The sequence below is a fragment of the Monodelphis domestica genome, chromosome 5 (assembly GCF_027887165.1).
Source record: "Monodelphis domestica isolate mMonDom1 chromosome 5, mMonDom1.pri, whole genome shotgun sequence".
Lineage (NCBI taxonomy): Eukaryota > Metazoa > Chordata > Mammalia > Didelphimorphia > Didelphidae > Monodelphis > Monodelphis domestica.
The window spans coordinates 18,095,588-18,117,427 of NC_077231.1; positions in this window are offsets into that span (position 1 = coordinate 18,095,588).

Sequence of the window (21,840 nt, forward strand, 5' to 3'; positions counted from 1 at the left end):
AGCAAGACACCAGAAAACCAAGCCTAGTCTTCTGTTGAGAGACCAACTTGCAATATCCCAGAGAAAACAAGAAAAATGGCCACACCTGGAACCAAGCAATGATTACCCATGAAAATGAGCCTTGCTTGTAATTGCACAAATTCATTGATATACATGTCAATTTCATCATATTTGAATATGCTTTTTTAAAGTTTCTCATCTACACTTATTTACATTGGTTTGTCTCACACAGCTATTGTCATTATATTTCTTCGTTCACTATGCATGGTTTTGCCATTTGCTTAATTGCACATATGTTGATGTTTCTACATATTTTGTTATTTTTTTTATTCCTGCTGCTGTGATTATGTTTACTCTGCTGTTATGTCTATTTGCTCATGTTCCATAAATATGCATGTACAGCTGTGATAGAGCAATGTGATATATACCATATGTAATTTAGATCCAAAGTCACTGCAGTAGGCTGCCAGGTGATGGTTTACAGGTCTCTTTCATTTTTGCTTTGAATAGCATCTGTGATTGCCTGAGACACTGGGTTCATCATCCTTTTCTGTTAAACACTGATGCTTAATTCCAGATGTTAAGCACACTATGGTTGATTTTGCAAAAGACAGCAAAATTCCTAACTAGGGAAAGGAAAATGTAGCTGTTGGTACCTCTCTTGGGAAAGAAGAAATGCACGCTGGGGAATGATGCTCTGTTGGTTGTGTGATAAAGGATGAAAGGTTTGCAAAAACTGTTGCAAAAGCTGAGAGATGCAAACCTTAGAGATTGATTGACAGGAGAATGTGACTTAGGGTCACATGGGAGCCTGAGCCTTGGGATCTGGGAAAATTCTATTTGCCCAACGGTTGCTTCATCTCAGAGTCTGCTCTCCTGGAAGGACCTAAGGCTTGAAGAGGATTTTCCCTGTGACCAGCAGAGAAAAGAGGTTTTGGATCTGGCTGCTGGCAGCAGCAGTGAGAAGATCCCTGGATGTACTTGGACATCTACTAACTTGAGATCCTGGCTTTATTTTATTGGACTCCTGGTGTGAGACTTGGATATTGGGAAGTTAATGTTTAGCTTAGTAATATTGTAGTTTAGATATTAATAGATATTAGCTTTTAAATTAAGTATAAGTAAAAGTTTATTCCTAACCCCTTATTCTTTCCTACCTTTCCAACCAATAAATTTAAATTTATTTAAATGTTCCCTCTTGTTCTTTCCTCACCCCAAATCCTACCATAACAGTTGGTATAGAATTCTTAACATGCTACGATCTGTGGGTAGAAGAGGGAATGTGTCGGGAGTGGACTATATCCAGCTCCAACTGGTCCATAAAAGGTGATTGTTAAATTTTCGATGCAAGTATTTACTTACACTTCTGAAATCTGCAAATGCTATAAATCAGGGCTTGATTTATTGTCTTGTTGATTTTCTAGTCCAAAGAAAGTGATGGAGGAAATGATAATAATGAAGATTTAGCTTAAACATGTTTTGTCTGTACATTTTTCTGTCTGTTCTTAGACATTTACCAGCACATCTCTTGATCTCATGTATTAAAAATATTTCATTTTCCCCTCACCCTGAAGGAGAGACTTTTGCAAAAGAGAACATGAACACAGAAATGGATAATTGGACAAATTTCCTCTATGTTGACATAATATCAGCTGTATATTTTTACTTTTGGTTTATAAGGAATAAAGGACATGAGGTGGGAGCAACTAGATAGAAAGCCATACCCAGAGATGGGAAGTTCTGAGTTCAAATCCAGCCTCAGACATTTTCTAGCTATGACCTAAGGGGAAAACAAAGTAAACCTAAGCAAGTCACTTAATCCCAATTGGATAGCCCTTACCACTCTTTTGCCTTGGAACCAATACTACTATCAATTCTAAGGTAGAAGGTAAGAGTTTTTAAAAAATAGAAAACTTACACATATTATTTGTAATGGGAATAAGCTAGAAACCTTCCCAATAAGGTCAGGAGTGAAACAAGGATGCCCATTACATAGTATTAGAAATTCTAGCAATAGAAATAAAAAAGAAGTTGAAGGAATCAGAATGAGCAAAGAAGGAATAAAACTACCTCTTTTTGCAGATTATCTGATGGGATACATGGAAGATTCTAGAGATTCAACTAAGACATTAGTTGAAACTATCAATAAATAGTTGAAACCCTTAATAAATAATCAATAATTAGCAGCCTATAAAATAAACCCACATAAATCATCAGCATTTTTATATATTATTAACAAAGACTTATGAAAAGGAATACAAAGAAATATTGCATTTAAAATAACCACAGATCATGTGGGATTATACATGAAGGGGTAACCATAGTATACCCGGGAGATACCAGGGAGTACACAAATATAATTATAAAACACTTTTTATACAAATAAAGTCAGATCTAAACAATTGAAGAAATAGTCATTTTTCAAGGATGAGCACAATCAATGTAATTAAAATGACAATCCTACATAAACTAATCTATTTATTCAATGCCATGCCAATCAAATTACCAAAATATACTGTTAGAAAAAATAACAAAATTCATTTGGAAGAACAGAAGATCAATGAAAGCAAAAAAATTCATGAAAAAACATAATGGAAGGACGTCTAGCAGTACCAGATTGAAACCATATTATTAAGCAGGAATTATCAAAACTATCTAGTACTGGCTAAGAAATAGGAAGGTAGATCCATAAAGCAGAAAAATTTGTGGTATGTTTGTTCTACTCTACTAAAAAATATTTAGAGCAGCTCTCCTTATAGTAGCAAAGAATTGGAAATCAAGGGAATGTCCATCAATTGGGGAATAGCTAAACAACTGTAGTCAATATTTGTGATGGAATATTAGTGCACCATGATAAATGGCAAGAAGGGTGATTTTTTTAAAACATGCAAAGAACTACATGAGATAATAAAGAGTGAAATGATTAGAACTGAGGGAACATCATATACAGCTACAGATTTCATATCTGAAGAATAATTTGTGAATGTTCACATCCAGAGAATGAATAGGAAAATGGAAACACAAAAGGGATAGTCTATATATTTTGCCAGATGTTGCCTTCTATGGTGTGAGGAAGAGGAAGGGGAAACTGAATAAATAAATAAATGATTGTTTTAAAATATATATTTAAATGGGAAATACTAAATGAAATGAATAAAAATAATTTTAAAATGGCATTTATAATTTCTGTTTGATTAGTTTGGACTTTTAGATAAAATCTGATGAAACTTTAATATTTCTGATATGCATAATTTATTATTTGTGAACAGGGAGTTGCAAAATAAGCAGGGGCCGTGAGAGCAAGATGTCTAGATGAAAGTAGCATGGGACAGAGAACAGACTCTATATTTAAATGGTTAAAATTCTGTCAGAATTGATGGCTCCTACCAAACTAGAGATCCTAAAAATTAAGGGAGAAATTAATAAATCGAAAGTGACAGAACTATTGAGCTAATAAACAAGACTAGAAGCTGGTACTTTGAAAAAACAGACAAAATAGACAAAGTACTGGTCAATCTAATTAAAAAAAGGAAAGAAGAAAGGCAAATTAACAGCATCAAGGATGAAAAGGGGGACCTCACCTCCAATGAAGAGTAAATTAAGGCAATCATTAAAAACTACTTTGCCCAAATACATGGCAATAAATATACCAACCTAGGTGATATGGATGAATATTTACAAAAATATAAATTGCCTAGACTAACAGAAGAAGAAATAGATTTCTTAAATAATCCCATATCAGAAAAAGAAATCCAACAGGCCATCAAAGAACTTCCTAAGAAAATATCCCCAGGGCCTGAAGGATTCACCAGTGAATTCTATCAAACATTCAAAGAACAGCTAACTTCAATACTATACAAACTATTTGACATAATTAGCAAAGAGGGAGTTATACCAAACTCCTTTTATGACACAAACATGGTACTAATTCCAAAGCCAGGCAGGCCAAAAACAGAGAAAGAAAATTATAGACCAACATCCCTAATGAATATAGATGGAAAAATCTTAAATAGGATACTAGCAAAAAGACTCCAGCAAGTGATCAGAAGGATCATTCACCATGATCAAGTAGGATTTATACCAGGGATGCAGGGCTGGTTCAACATTAGGAAAACCATCCACATAATTGACCACATCGACAAGCAAACTAGCAAGAACCACATGATTATCTCAATAGATGCAGGAAAAGCCTTTGATAAAATACAACACCCATTCCTACTAAAAACACTAGAAAGCATAGGAATAGAAGGGTTGTTCCTAAAAATAATAAACAGTCTAAAACCATCAGTTAATATCATCTTCAATGGGGATAAACTAAATCCATTCCCATTAAGATCAGGAGTGAAACAAGGATGCCCATTATCACCTCTATTATTTGACATTGTATTAGAAACATTAGAAGCAGCAATTAGAGAAGAAAAAGAAATTGAAGGCATTAAAATAGGCAAGGAGGAGACCAAATTATCACTCTTTGCAGATGACATGATGGTCTACTTAAAGAATCCTAGAGATTCAACCAAAAAGCTAATTGAAATAATCAACAACTTTAGCAAAGTTGCAGGATACAAAATAAACCCACATAAGTCATCAGCATTTCTATATAATTCCAACACAGCCCAGCAGCAAGAACTAGAAAGAGAAATCCCATTCAAAATTACCTCAGACAAAATAAAATATTTAGGAATCTATCTCCCGAGACAAACACTATATGAACACAACTACAAAACACTTTCCACACAACTAAAACTAGACTTGAACAATTGGAAGAACATTAACTGCTCATGGGTAGGACGAGCCAATATAATAAAAATGACCATCCTACCCAAACTCATCTTTCTATTTAGTGCCATACCCATGGAACTTCCAAAACATTTTTTTACTGATTTAGAAAAAACCATAACAAAGTTCATTTGGAAGAACAAAAGATCAAGGATATCCAGGGAAATAATGAAAAAAAAAATACAAAGGAAGGGGGCCTTGCAGTCCCAGATCTCAGACTATATTATAAAGCAGCGGTCATCAAAACAATTTGCTACTGGCTAAGAGACAGAAAGGAGGATCAGTGGAATAGGCTGGGGGCAAGCGACCTCAGCAAGACAGTATATGACAAACCCAAAGATCCCAGCTTTTGGGACAAAAATCCACTATTTCATAAAAACTGCTGGGAAAATTGGAGGACAGTGTGGGAAAGATTAGGTTTGAATCAACACCTCACACCCTACACCAAGACAAATTCAAAATGGGTGAATGACTTGAACATAAAGAAGGAAACTATGAGAAAATTAGGCAAACACAGAATAGCATACATGTCAGACCTTTGGGAAGGGAAAGACTTCAAAACCAAGCAAGACTTAGAAAGAGTTACAAAATGCAAAATAAATAATTTTGACTACATCAAATTAAAAAGGTTTTGTACAAACAAAACCAATGTAACCAAAATCAGAAGGGTAGCAACAAATTGGGAAACAATCTTCATAAAAACCTCTGACAAAGGTTTAATTACTCAAATTTACAAAGAACTAAATCAATTGTACAAAAAATCAAGCCATTCTCCAATTGATAAATGGGCAAGGGACATGAACAGGCAGTTCTCAGCCAAAGAAATCAAAACTATTAATAAGCACATGAAAAAGTGTTCTACATCTCTTATAATCAGAGAGATACAAATCAAAACAACTCTGAGGTATCATCTCACACCTAGCAGATTGGCTAACATGACAGCTATGGAAAGTAATGAATGCTGGAGGGGATGCGGCAAAGTAGGGACATTAATTCATTGCTGGTGGAGTTGTGAACTGATCCAACCATTCTGGAGGGCAATTTGGAACTATGCCCAAAGGGCTCTAAAAGACTGTCTGCCCTTTGATCCAGCCATAGCATTGCTGGGTTTGTACCCCAAAGAGATAATAAGGAAAAAGACTTGTACAAGAATATTCATAGCTGCACTCTTTGTGGTGGTCAAAAATTGGAAAACGAGGGGATGCCCATCAATTGGGGAATGGCTGAACAAATTGTGGTATATGCTGGTGATGGAATACTATTGTGCTAAAAGGAATAATAAAGTAGAGGAATTCCATGGAGACTGGAACAACCTCCAGGAAGTGATGCAGAGCAAAAGAAGCAGAACCAGGAAAACATTGTACACAGAGACTGATACATTGTGGTACAATCGAAAGTGATGGACTTCTCCATTAGTGGCAATGCAATGTCCCTGAACAATCTGCAGAGATCTAAAAAAGCAGAGGATAAATTGTGGGAGTAAAAACACCAATGAAAAGCAACTGCTTGACTACAGGGGTTGAGGGGATATGACTGAGGAGAGACTCTAAATGAACACTCTAATGCAAATACCAACAACAGGGAAATGGGTTCAAGTCAAGAACACATGTGATAACCAGTGGAATCATGCATTGGCTATGGGAGAGGGAAAGGTGGGGGGGGGGGGGGCGGGGAGGAAAAGAAAAATGATCTTTGTTTCCAGTGAATAATGTTTGGAAATGACCAAATAAAATAATGTTTAAAATTAAAAAAAAAAAAAGAATTGATGGCTCCTGAGAATCTTATTGATTATAATATTTTACAAATTCTCCAAAGTGAGATGATAGCAGATTAATTTAGTCCTTTGATTTTTCCATACATTAAAGGAAATTTGAGTTTGAAATTAACATTTTATTTTCTGGTGAGTTCTGGGATTTTGGATCATATTGCTTTTTCTGGTGTTCTACTCCCAGCAGAACTGAGAGTGGCAACTGGAGCAAATGTCATACCTTATCAAAGGATAAGGAGAAAGACTGGAGAAGAACATGGTGCCCCATAAGGGTTCTAAGATAGGTGCCCTAGATAGGTGCTAAGGGTCCTTCCAACTATTAAATTCTAAATTCTATGAATCTATAAATAAAATTATCCAAGATATAATAATAATAAAAAAGATGATGCTTCCTTTTAAGATTGGGAGACAGGGGAAGCAGAGTCAATATGGAAACCTAGAAGGAGCAGAAGTTCAGATCTCTGAATACCCTTCCTTACCAATCACAAACTGAATGCTCCTAGGGGATTGAGAATCAAACCTAACAACAAGACACAGCCTCCTGCTGGACTCAATTCAAAAGGTACACCCCTCCAAAAGCTGGAATCTGAGAACACTAGGATCTAAGGGGAAGGCAGAAGGAATGTCCCAGGACCCCTCAGCCCACCCACTGAGAGTGCTAAGACTGGAAATTCTGGGCGGGCAAAGGTGCTGTTCTGATGGGTGTACCTTGCGGGCAAGGCTGTGCCCAGGTCAGAGTGTTGAACACAGATGGCCGAGAAGGAGCTAGAGAGGGAGCATAGACCTGGAAGCCTGGCCAGAGCTGTGGAGATCCTCCATATTTGCTCCAGTCTTACAGGAGGTGTTGGCCTCAGAGCACACCCAGCCCAAACAAGCTGAACTTAATCCCATCAAAATACTTCAGAACTCAGTGAAGGTCAGACTCCACACCCCTCCCTCTGACTGCTGGACTTTAATCCAATCAAAAGCCTCCAGAGGACAGGGAAGCTCGAACCCCCAACAAACCTTTCCCAGAGACTGCACCAAGAGATCTTCTGTCAAAGCTCCAAGAGGGGAGACTGACCCCTACTTTTTCTTTTTGTTTTTTTTTCTTGTTTTGGGGGGCAAAAACAAAAAAAAATGAGAGGAGCAAGAGCACAGACAAAAACAGGGAGCAAAGAAGGGGTGAATATGAGCAAACAGAAAAAGAAGAAAGAAATTACAATAGATAGCTTCTATACAGCAAACAGGACAGAGGGAGAGGGATCAGCAAACAATAAATCAGAAATCCCAGTGAATTGGATAGAGGCTAATGTAAAAATGGAGACTTGAATCCAGGACTCCAGTCCCCAGAAGTCCTTGCTCACTTCCCAGAATGCTTTGTAATTGCACTGAATTCTCACCTGGGCGAGAACACAAATTATTATTTAGAGGAGTTCTCCGCCTACTAAGGGTCTCTTTTCTACTTCCACTGCCTGACAGATGCGTCTCTCATGATGTGAGTGAAATTGAATTGGGCCTCTCAGCCCACCTAGCATGTGCCTTTCTTACTCGTATTTTCTTAAATTCTCAACCTTTAATAAACCTCTAAAAATATAATACTCCTTGCAGAGAGAAACTAATTTCTACCTGCCCCAGCTTCCCCCCAAATTTTAACTCTTACAGTTTTGGCAACCACTTTGGAAAAATGAAATATCTCAATCTTCTGATTCTTTTCCCTACTAAGTTCAGCTTTTAATAGCTAGTGCCTAGACATTTTTTTGATCCACGTTTCTCTGGCCGAGGTTTTTTACCCTCGCAAAGCTGCTGCTCATTCCAGTCATTAGATAGCTCACCGGCTCCCAGCCCAGCCCTTCCCTGCCTGCCTGCCCTGCCTATAACCAAAATATAAATAAGAAAGGTGTAAGAGAAGTGAATGAAATCTTAGAAAAATTAGAGTTAGTAGATATGTGGAGAAAAATAAATAGGGACAAAAAGGAATACACCTTTTCAGCAGCACATGGTACATTCACAAAGATCTTGTACACAGAGACTGATACACTGTGGTACAATTGAATGTAATAGACTTCTCCATTAGTAGCAATGCAGTGATCCTGAACAACCCAGAAGGATCTATGAGAAAGAACACTATCCACATTCAGAGGAAAACTGTGGGAGTAGAAACATAGAAGAAAAACAATTGCTTCACTGCATTGGTTGAGGGGGGTATGATTGGGGATATAGACTCTAAATGAACATCCCAGTGCAAACATCAACAACATGGAAATAGGTTCTGATCAATACCTAGTGGAATTGCACGCGGTCTACAGGAAGGGTAGGGGTAGGGGTAGGGGAGGGAGGGATAGATTATGATTCTTATAACCAAGGAATAATGTTCTAAATTGATTAAATAAATTTTAAAAAAGATTGGGAGCAGAGAAGTGGGAGGGAATACTTCTTCCTTCCAAGCCACCAGACCCTCAAAACTCCATCTCCTTATGTTCTCCTTATCATTGGAAAAGCATATATGCCTTTCTGGACAAAAACTAACTTTATCTAATAATGTACGGAGATCACTGTCTCAAGGGACTTGTATTTTCAATGAGTATTTCTAATACAAGGATTTAAATCTTCTGTTATCAAGATCTAGAGAGGTATGAATGAGTTCTCAATGCCAAGCAGAACCAAAATAACAATATTCACAATGACTATAAAAATGAAAATTAAAAACAAAACTAAAGAGGCAATGAGTCGGTCTTGATAAATTGTTAATGGTCAGTCAATCCCAGAAAAAAGATAACAAAATACATTTCCATCCTTCTTTAGAAAGGAAAGGGATCTCAGGTGTGAAATGCTACACATCTTTTCAGATATAATTATTTTATCTTTGAATTTGCTTATCTTTGGTACAGAGAGATGAGGGTTCAGTGTCAGAGTCAAGAGTTATCTTTGTTTAGTGAACAAAACAAGAAGCATGAATAGGACTTAAAAAAAAGATGTTAAAGTTGATTGATATCAGCACCTACCTCTTGGAACACCCGGTATGTAAAACAACATTTCATTTTTTTTCCTGTCTGCCCTTGGTCTCCACCTCAAGAATACAGAAACCAACAATATTAGATTTAGCTGACTTGAGCAAATTAACTATTTTCAATTATGTGGAATAATTTTATTTTCAAAGTCAGCCCTAAAGCTGGGAACACAATCTCCTGGACAAACAAATGGAAAAGCCAACAAATATACACAAAGACAGAACTTTACCCAGAGCAGTTTGATCTGAAGTGACCCTTGAAAATAATGGCACAAATGGAGAGCTATCTTTCAAGAGGAAACAAGAAACATTTCCTCAGGATAAAATACATGTGAATACACATTTTACAGAATTATAAAATGCCTGAATCCCTGTTTGATGATTGCCAGATAAAATCTGCTTGTACATTCTTCAAAGAGAGAAAAAAAAACTTATTATTCTCTCAGGCAATTCCTTCTACAATACTAATGACCATAAAATCTGAACTGAGAAAAATTTAAAAGAATCATTTATTCATAGACCAAGAAGATGACTTGGCAATCATATATTGCAAGCCCTTTGTTTTACAATTGTGGAAAGCTGGGGATAAATCTTCCAGTTTAGGTCCTTAAAAAAAACAAACACAAGCCCAGAATTGGCCCCAAAATCCAACTTTGTGGTATCCATGAGTTCAGATGTGAGTGTAGATAAGAGATTAGTTAATAGCTTGTCTTTCCTCTGGTTTTCCCTTTCCCCCTTCATTGCATTGTCTCAGTAGGTCCCTTCTTTCTTGCACTGGGACCAAACAGAACATCTTCCATATAACATCTGAGTTTTTCAAAATGCTTCTTGTTGATCTTTCAGTGACATGGATAAACATGATAATTAGTGCCTATTGTCTTCAGTAGTAAGAATTAGGGCATTCGTCATGAATAAAGTGTTCACCAACACCATCAGTGTTCATCAGATGGAGTAGGTATAACCGAATATGAAGAGGCGCTCAGGGTCATCAGCTCTCCAAAAATTATCACCTCTCTCTGGGTCTACACCACTTTGGTGGTGATGTCCCATATTCTAGTTTTGTCGTAGATAGATTGCTGACCACCATCTTGAGAATTCCAAAAATCATAAATGATCCATCTGGTGAATTCTAGCAACCTTGTGAATTCTAGCAATCATCTGAAATTAGGCATCGCAATGATACAAATGACCCAAATCTTGTAAATTCTAACAATCTAATAAATTCTATTAATTATCCTAAAACCGGGCATCTCAATGGTATAAATGACCCACATCGTTGAATTCTAGCAATCTTTTGAAATTAGACATCGCAAAGATATAAAATGACCAAAATCTTGTAAATTCTAACAATCTAATAAATTCTAGCAATCATCCTAAAAATGGGCATTATAATGCTGTAAGTGGCCCACACAAACAAAGGATAAAAAGAATTTTTTTTAGCTAAAAAGGATGCCATTATATAACACAGGACATGGATAGGTGATGCAAAATTTAACCTAATAATTATTGCAGTCAGTAGTACAGTCCCTGTGCCTCTCTGCCCCCTTTATTAAGGTTCTTCTGATCACAATAGCAGTAGGAGCATTTTATTAAATTAGAGGAGCAGTGGCCCATCTTTCCTGTCATTTTTATCCCTGAATGTTGAATACAGGGCTGCTCTTTGCTCACTCAATCTGCTGGATAGAGTCTTCATGATCTGAGGGCACTTCTTTTCCCTCTTCTCTTTTATAGTCTTGTTTTTCTAATGTTTTATCCCTGTCTCTATTTTACAACCTTGTTTTTCTGAACTTTCCCACCATTTGGCCTTGCTTTTCTGCTCCCATCTAATTAAATTCTTACTACGCCAACCGATCCTTGCAATGTTTCCTCATTTTAAAGGCATGTACAGCAATCAGATCTTCATGAAAGTAAGAACCTGGCCAACACCACTACAAATTAATTCTAGGGTCTGGTGTGGATTATCCAATAATTTAGTGTAATAAATATGGTAATAGTTGTAGTAAAATAAATTATTAGGTTTAGAAGTGTAAGTATAGGATAAATTATAATAATAATATTCATCCTATATGGGCAATTGATGAATAAGCTAAGATTTTTCATAGGTGTGTCTGGTTTAGACTACCTCATCCTCCTAACAAAGTTGATAGGATGATTAGTATTATTAAAATGTATATATTTATTAAAGGTGAAATTTGATATATAATTGAGATTGGTGCGATTTTTTGTCATGTAAGAAGTATTCTGCCAGATAGAAGTGGAATCCCTTGTGTGACTTCTGGTACTCAGAAGTGAAAAGGAGCCAACACTAATTTGATTACAAGAGCTAAGGTTATCAATAGTGAGGCTCATTGGTTGGATATTTGGACTATGGTTTATTGATTAGTTATTGATGCATTGCAAATAATTGAAAATATTAGGATTATTGAAGCTGTAGCTTGGGTTATAGAATATTTAATAGCTGATTCTGTGTTTCATGTGTGATGAGAGTAAGTTATTAATGGGATGTATTGTATTAATTAATGTATTAATGTATTAATTTCTAACCCTATTCAGGCAGTTAATCAGTGATTACTAACTAGAGTTACTTTAGTTCCTGTTAATAAGCTGAGCAAAATAATGGTTAATACATACAGAGACATTATTATGGGAAGGGTGTAAACCAACATTTTCGGGGTATGGGCCTGATAGCTTATTTAACTGACCTTACTAGAATGTGGTGCAAAGGAAACACATAGAATTTTGAGTTCTTAGATATAGGTTCAATTCCTATTGTTCTAGAAATAAGGAGATTTAAACCCCTATGATTTATCTTATCAAGATAATTCTGTTGTCAGACATATTTCTTATATTTGTGGAGGAATTCTTGATAATGCAATCAGAATAGAAATAAATAGTAGGCATAATGCTAGGGTAATTGGCAGAAAATTTTTTCATAGTAGATATATTAATTGATCATGTCAAAATCGTGGGTATGATTCTCTAACTCATAAGAAGGCAGTTGTTAATATTGTTTTAATTATTAAATTAATGGTGTTAATATATGGAAATTATGATTTAATGGTGGACCTAAAAAAAGGATAGTTGTTATAGCATTTATTGTGATAATGTTTGTATACTCTGCTAGAAAGAATATAGTAAAAGGTCCTGCAGCATATTCAACATTAAATCCTGATACAAATTCTGATTTTCCTTCTGTTAGATCAAAAGGAGCTCGATTTGTTTCAGCCAATGTAGAAATATACCATATTATGGTTAGAGGTCAGGCAGTTATAATCAATCATATGTTTTCTTGAGTAATTATTAGGTTTTTTAAATGATCCATTAATGAGTATAATGGAAAGTAAAATAATGGCTAATGTAACTTCATATGAGATTGTTTGGGCTATGGATCATAGGGCTCTAATTAGGGTGTATTTAGAATTTGATGCTCATCCTGGTCATAAAATTGAATAAATGGATAATCCTGATAGGACTAGGATAAACAGGAGTTCTAAGTTTAAGTCAGTAAGGGTATGAGGTATGGGTAGTGGTGTTCAGAGAGTTAGGGCCAGGGTTAGGGCTAAAATTGGTGCAATAATAAATATTGAGATTGATGATGTTAGAGGTCATAATGGTTCTTTGGTAAATAGTTTAATAGCATCCACAAATGGTTGTAGAATGCTGTATGGTCCAATAACATTTGGTCCTTTTTGAAATTGTATATAGCTTAAAACTTTTCATTCAATTAATGTTAGGAAAGCTACAGCTAATAAAATAGGGATAATATAGATTAATAGATTAATTAATAACATATTAAGGAGAGGCTTTGAACCTCTGATAATCAAGGCTTAAATTTTATGCAATTACCTGCTCTGCCACCTTAATAGACTCTTTTATAGAGTATTAAAATTTTGCATAGACTAATTAAGATTAATTTCATTAGTTATTTGTAAGACTTGTTTATAATGTTGGCCTTAATTTTCTTGTCCTTTCGTACCGGGAGAAATTATTGTATAGATAGAAATCGAACTGGATTTCTCCGGTCTGAACTCAGATCACCTAGGACTTTAATCATTGAACAAATGAACTTTTAATAGCAGCTGCACCATTTGGGTGTCCTGATCCAACATCGAGGTTGTAAACCCTAATTATCGATATGGGCTCTTAAATAGGATTGTGCTGTTATTCCTGGGGTAACTTGTTCAGTTGATCAAAATTTGGGTCAATTATTGGCTTGTGGCACTTAGACTGGTTGATCTTAGTTATATCATTCAGAGGTTTTATTGTGCTCCGAGGTCACCCCAACAAAAGATTTAACTTAAAATTTTTATGAGTTTAATCCCTTAGGAGTGTTAAATAATTTTATTTAAGTTATTATCTTAAGCCCCACAGGGTCTTCTCGTCTTATATCATTATACCCACCTCTGCACGGGTAGATCAATTTCACTAATTGAGAAAAATAGACAGTTAAACCCTCATTATGCCATTCATACAAGTCTCTATTTAGGAGACATGTGATTATGCTACCTTTGCACAGTCAGGACACCGCGGCCATTGAAGTTTATTCACTGGGCAGGCAGTGCCTCTAATACTTAGTATGCTAGAGGTGATGTTTTTGGTAAACAGATGGGGTTTTAGGTTGCCGAGTCCCTTTTATTCTTTTTTAATCTGTCCTTGTAATAACGCATGCCTGTGTTGGATTAACAATAATTAAGGTAATAGACTGGTTTATATTTATAATTACTATTTTGTTAAGTGTTAGTGGATTGTCCATTAACTAATTTAGGCTTATGCAAGGAGAATAAATTCTTATTATTGATTTTAGCATTATGTCTTCTATAATTGAATAAAATCATCCAATATAATATTAGGGGTTTTGATGATTTTTGTGGGATTAAATTAAAATTTGTGTTTGAGCTTTAACGCTTTCTTAATTGGTGGCTGCTTTTAGGTGTACAATGGGATGAAATTGATCATTACCCTCTAATTGAGTTTGTCTACTGCATCAAATGAGTTGTCCCTCATTTGATTAACTATTAAGTTTAAGGTATGCTTAAATTGTTTAAATGCTTTATATTAAACTTAAGGTTCAACTAAAGTTCGTGTTTTGGATAACTAGCTATCATTAAGTTCGATAGGTTTTTCACTTCTACTATAAAATCCTCTCACTATTTTGCTACATAGAGGAGTTGGTTCAAAATTAACTGTTTTATAGTAGCTCACTTAATTTCGGGAAGTCGGGCGTAAGTTCTTTTTGTCCTTGTTAACCAGCTAAATCATTATGCAAAAGGTACAAGGTTTAATCTTTGCTTTTTTATGCTATTAATTTGTCTTTCATTTTTCCCTTGCGGTACTATTGTTATTGCTCCTATAATTTCTGTTCTATGGCCTATACTAGGAGAATTAAAAATGGTTTAAAATAGATTGGTAGATAATTTATTTGATATTTGTTAGAGCTATAATTAGCTCAAAATGGTCAGAAATCTTTTTAGGTGTAAGCTAAATGCTTTAAAAATTAAACTACATTTTGATATTCCAAGTGCACTTTCCAGTACACTTATCGTGTTATGACTTTTCTCCTCTTTGTTTAAAGGATTTATTAATTATGTGAACTGATTAAATTGAGGAGGGAGACAGGCATCATAGTCCATAGTCCTCACTCATAGTCCATATATTACCAGGAAAGTCCCTCTCCTTCTCCCTTCCTCATCTGTATTTTTGCTGCAAAACTAACCAAAATGTTGGAACTAGTTCAGAGGAAGATAACATCAATTCACCCAGACTACATGATGCTCCCCAGATCAGTCATCAATTTCCAGCCACCCCAGTAGCAAGCTGCTCACGAACCCCCAAAGGTTAATTGGCCCCAGACATTATCTTAAGGATATTTGTCTAAGGTGGGTTTTTTTTGAGGGGACAGAGGTTGTTTGATCATTCTTCTTAAAAATCCTAGCTTCTCAATATCTTTTCTAAACTATGTCACCCAGAACTAAACACAGCACTCCATTCATATGTGATCTAACCAAATCGGAATATTTGTCAGTGATTATTAGCTGATTTATTGGAAGAAAAAAAATGAAATGGTCATTTTTATCTGATTTTTTTCCATTCTTTTTTAAATACAGTTTATGAACTATAAAAATACATTGAGATTGCTTTAGGTTTTTTTTTATGTCATTTATAAATAGATTTCTAAACATGTTTAGGTCAGAGAAATAATGAAAACCCTGAAAGAATAGAACCACTCAGAGCAAAGCCCCTACAGTTGGTCAATGTCCATTCTGTCTCAGGTATTCAAGAACTCGAGGCTTTCTATCCAAGAGAATGGTGTAGAGGATTTGTAGGCAAGCTGGGTCCAGCATTGGTCTTGTCTCTCCACAATTGTTTCCATTTGTCTATTCCCAGAATGTTTCAGGTGCACTCAATTTAATTTTCATCTCTGCTCCAACAGTGCCAGGGCTCAGGTCAGACAGAGGGAGAAAAAAGAAGGTATATAGCCATCAGTAATTTGCTATGCTGTTTTGTTTTAACCACTCATCAAGATTAATTTATTATTGAACAAAATAAACTCAAGAAATAACATTTGGTAAATTAAGCTAGAGTAAAGAAAGGCATAGGAAACTATGCTCCTGACCTCTCCCTCCAATAAAGGATTCAACCAGAATGATGCTTGTTATCTTTTTCAGTCAATGGACAATTCCTCCTCTCTACTTGAGATTCTTTAGATTGTATGTCTTTGCATATTATATTCACTTTGCATCATTCTTCCATGACTTGGCATTGATGTAATCTCCTCTCATTTTTTCCTTTGTATCCAGTGTCAGCAGTTTCAAATGCAATGGTACTAAAGGTAAAGTTTCAGATTAGAATTTCCTTTGACCCAAATGCTCTTATTTTTTCTACTTATTAGGAAGGGCACTCCATAGCCAGTTGCATCTCTTCATAGGCAATAACTACTACCCTGAAAAAGTTGCATGGAAATCAAACACTTGTAAATCTCACATTTTAAATAGAATGGAATGGAAGTGGAAGAAGACATGTCCCTTAGTGAATGCAGAGCTGGTCTCAGTGTTGGGAAGACCCAGGGATGAGCCTGGGACACAAAACACTGTGTGACCCAGAGTACATAAGTCCATTAGTGCCTCCAAATCCAAAGCAGCTCTCAAAGACAAAGTTCCAGAATAACTGATGATCTGTATCAGTCAAGACAGTTTCCTTGCTGGGCAATCCTTCAACTAATAAAAAGTCAAATGTGTAATTCCACTCCTCAAGGAAAAAAAAGAACTCTATTTAAATTAATTCACAGAATCATAACTTTAGATCTAAAGGGGCCCCAACTGCCCGTGCTATTCAATCCTCTCCATATATTTTTACACCTTTACTTTTTGGAGGAAGCTGGGTGACTCAGTGGATTGAGAGTCAGGACTATAGATACAGGATATCCTGGGTTCAAATATAGCCTCAGATACTTCCTAGCTGTGTGACCCTGGGCAAGTCATTTCATTGCACAACCCTTACCAATATTGTATTGATTTTACAATGGAAGGTAAGGGTTTAAAAAAATAATAATAATAATAGCACCTACCTGCCAGTGAGGATAAAATGAGATCATATTTATAAAGGTTTTTGCAAACTTTAAAGCCTTGTATAAGTGCAAGCTCTTATAATTTTTATTGTGTTTTACAATTATTATCTCTCTCTGGGGACACACCCCAGGTGAGGATCCCTCCTTCCTTTAGTTTCCAGTTACTTACTTCCAAGGTAAACATAACTACTTACAGCTCTGCTCATATGTTATGGTTTTTAATTATTTTAGTAAAAATCATTCTTCTCAAAAATGTTAGTTTCTCAATATCTTTTCTAAACTATGTCACCCAGAACTAAACACAGCACTCGATCCATATATGATCTAACCAAATCAGAATATTTGTCAGTGATGATTAGCTGATTTATTGGAAGAAAAAAATGAAATGGTCATTTTTGTCTGATTTTTTCCATTCTTTTTTTAATACAGTTTATGAACTAAAAAATACATTGAGATTGCTTTAGTTGTTTTCAGTGTCATTTATAAATAGATTTCTAAACATATTTAGGTCAGAGAAATAATGAAAACACGCAAAGAATAGAATTAATATTTGAACTGGGGCAGAAAATGGTGAGAATATCAGTTTGGATCAGTTTCATCTCTAATCATGTTTATCTCAATGGTCTCATTTTTAAGTCACCTTCTCTCTTCCCACTCACTCTACTCCATACCCTTATCTCTATCCCAAATAATCATTCCAGCACCAGAGATAATTATTTCAGCTTAGTACTGATGATACTAGTCTTCTCCAATGTCAATCAGTCAATAAACATTTACTAAGCTCCTACTATGTTCCAAGTAAGTATACAAAGAAAGGCAAAGCTTAATTCCTATTCTGAAGAAACTCACAGTCTGAAGGAAGAGACAATTGTGTACAAATAAGCTATCTATAGGATAAATTTGAATTAATCAACATAAGGAAGGCATGAGGATTAATTCAGATCAGAAAAGGATTCCTGTAGAAAGAGGAGCTTTAGCTGGTACTTGAAGGAATTCAGGGAAGCCAGTAGGTAGAGCTAAGTAGGGAAAACATTCCAAGGATGGGGAACAGCCATTTTAAATCCCCAAAGTTGGAGATAAAGTTTTTTTTTTCAAAGAAAAGCAGGGAGGTTGGTACTTATGGATTGAAGAAAAAGGTGTAGGTAGAGGAGTTGGTGCATGGTATATGTAGACTGAAAGATAAAGGTGAGTCAGGAAGTTTAAAGAGTTTTGAACATCAAACAAAGGGTTTTCTATATCCTGGAGGTAGTAGGGATCCACTAGACTCTACTAAGAAGGGTAGGATAACATGGCCAGATCTAGGCTTTAGGAAAATCACTTTGACGTAGAGAATGACCTGCAATAGAGAGCAGGAGTAATTTGAGGCAGGTGAATCCACCAGAGGGATATTGCACCATTCCAAGAGTGAGGTGATAAGGGTTTGTACCAGGGTAGGGGCAGTGCCAGATGAATGAAAATGGCATATATAAGAGATATTATGAAGATAAAATCAAAAGTCTTTGGTGACAGATTGGATATGAGAGTGAGAAAAAGTGAGATGAGCAGGAAAGACATGAGCCTAGAGAACTGGGAATATAGTGGTGCCCTTTAATAGTAATAAGTAAGTTTGGAAGGAGAAAGGATCTGAGTGTTGGGACATCCCATTCTACATGTCCAATAGGCAGCCAGAGATGGGAGACTGAAAGTCAACAGAGAGGTTAAAACTAGATAAGTAGATTTGAGAAGCATCAGCATAGAAATAATTATTGAATCCACTGGTAGCTGATGAGATCACCAAATGAAATAGTATATAGGGTGAAGGGAATAGGACCCAAGAGAGAGCCTTATGGGATATCCATGGTTAGCAGGATTGATCTGGATCAAGATCCAGCAAAGGACTCTGAAAAGAAGTCTGATGGATCAGAAGAAAACCATGAGAGAGTAAATGTCAAGAAAACCTAGAAAGTATTGAAGAAAGAATAATCAATAGAATCAGAGGCTAAATAAAGATAAGTCACAAAGGATGAGGACTGAGAAAAGGTCATTGGATCTGACAATTAAAAGACTGTGAAACTTAGAAGGGAGCAGTTTCAGGTGAAGGATGAGTTTGGAACATAGACTTCAGAGAATAAGAGAGTGAGAGAAAAGGAACAGGAGACACTGCCATAGAAGACACTGTAGCGTAGTCACTTTGGGGGTTTTTTAAGCAAAGATACTGAAGTGTTTTGCCATTTCTTTCTCTGGCTCATTAGACAGATGGAGGCAAACAGGGTTAAATGACCTGCCCAGGTCACCCAACTAGTAAGTGTCTGAGGCCACATTTGAACTCAGTTCTTCCTGATTTCTGTAACAAAGAGAGATGGTCAAATGAAAAGTTTCCTTGAGAATGGAGGAGACATGGGCATGTTTGCAGGTGATTGAGAAATAGATATAAAGAAGCTGAAGCTAAGTGAGAAAGCAGGTAAGATAAAGGAGGTGATCAGTTGGAGGATACAGAATCACTTGTAATAAATAGCAGAGGGGTTTGACTTGCTTCATTATTTGAGAAAGGTGAAGGAGATAGTGGCAGAAGGTATCCGAGTAATGAGAAATGAGAAGGGGAGAAGAGCTCTGGGCAAATGACCTCGATTTTTTTCAGTGAAATATGAGTAGAGGTTCTCTGCTGAAAGGGTAAGGATAGGGGAAGTCATGGGAGATTTAAGGATGGAAGAAAACTTCTGTGAGTGGGATAGTGAATTCATTAGGGAGGTATAAAAGGATTTCCTAGCAGCAGTGAGGACTCAATTGAAGTTATAACATAAATTTTTGTGATGGACCCAGTCAAAAGAGTTTTGTGCATTGTAAGGCAAGATTGGAGGTAGGACAAAGAGGCAAAAGCCTCAAAAAGTCAGTGTGGTATTGAGATGGCCTGTCAAGTGATCAAAATAAGGAAGAGAATATACCTAGTGTAGGGGTCATGGCGTGGGAGAGAATAGGAACCAGCAGTCATGGTATAAACAAATATGAGAGTTGGGCATTAATGGCAGGGTAGAGGGAAAGGTGGGAACTTATTAAATAATAATTTCATAAGATTTGAAATATACCCTTGAATTACCATCATAAATGAGGGAATTTGTTTTTAAAAGGAAGCAGAGAAAAAAAAAAACTATGTCAGAGTTTTGTTTTGTTTTGTTTTTAAGATTTGAGTACTTGAAAATTACTCTAATCTTGAGGTCAAGTAGTCTTCTTTAGATTTCAGGGGTTGAGAATAGTGCTGAAAATGAAATGTGTTAGCAATAGAAGTTGCAGCTATCCAGTTATCTTAATTAAAGAGAAAAAGGAAATTATTTTATGATCATTTCCTCACTATGGCTCCCATTTATATTACCACTGCTCTTCCTAGATGTGTGACTTCTAATTAACACCTGCAATTACTTCATAACAGCTTTATCATTCATTTTTGAATGCCACTAAGGTGCAAAAAATATTCCTTGATCTACAAAACTTATACTGATCTAATCCAAATGGACTAATTCAATAAAACGTAAAATAAGCACTTCTTAAATACCTGCTCTGTATAAATTCAACCTCCATCCTAAAGGTCCCTAGATGCTAATAGGAATAATGGCACAAATAAGTATGATTTAAGGCAGAATGTAATAGGTAATGGAGAGATCCAGACAAAATTCTCTATAGAAATATGTAGAGGGTTCCACAAAATGACTAATATGGATGTTTTCCATGATTACACGAGTAAAATTCATATCAGATTGGTTATTGTCTCAGTGAGGGGAAAGAGGTAAAAGAGAGGAAGAGAGGGAGGGTGGAAAGGAGGGAGAGAACTTGGTAGTCAAAAAAATTTTTAATGAATGTCAAATTTTTTTACATGTAACTGGAGGGGGGATGCTATTGTTTTGTTTGTAGAAACCAAATTATTTTCAGATGGAAGAATTGGAAAATAGTTCCTATTGGTCAATGGTGCCAAACTCAAATAGAAACAGCAACCACTAATCCATACTTAAGATCCCTGGGTCTGCATATTGGCAGTTTTTAAATGTCATGTCCATATTTTGATGTATTTTTAAGTTTTGTTAAATATTTCCCAGTTACATTTTAAGATAGTTTTGCTTAGATTTGGGAATGTAACCCAAAGGCCATTTTTTAACACCTCTGGTATAGGTTAGCAGCAGGCAGAGGTGAGAAGAATGTGCATTCCAGGCATGAGGATGAGTTATTAAATTAATTTGACAGTTATGTAGAGCATAAAAAGGGAGGGATATGAAATAAAAACTAGAAAAGTAGTTTAAAGCCAACTTTAAATGATTTAAATGTTCTGGGCTGTTAGCTATGTCCCAATGGGACATTTAAGAAATCTGAAAGGAGTCATCATCTTTCCCTGGTAGAAGATGTCAACCTTGACTCCCAAGGTTACCCCTCCTATTTTTGGATCTGTAGAAGTGAGTGACTCTTGTAGGCAGAGTAGCAGAACTATCACAAACTCTTGGAATCTGGGCTTTGAGCTCCCTCTTCTTCCAATCTATGGCTTCTGCTCCCATCTCACATCCCTCACGACTTTCCTTGTCTTGATCAGTTCAACCAATTCAAACTACCCTTGAATTCCTTGCCCCTTTTCCCATGGCCAGTCATACCATATCAAATTCCATCTAATTTTTCCTATTTATACACTATATCTAGAGAAAGACATCTAACTATGTTAATCTTTTCTCTTTCCAATTGAGCTCCCACCGATGTATGGAAATCCTTTTTTTTCCCCCTCTTCTC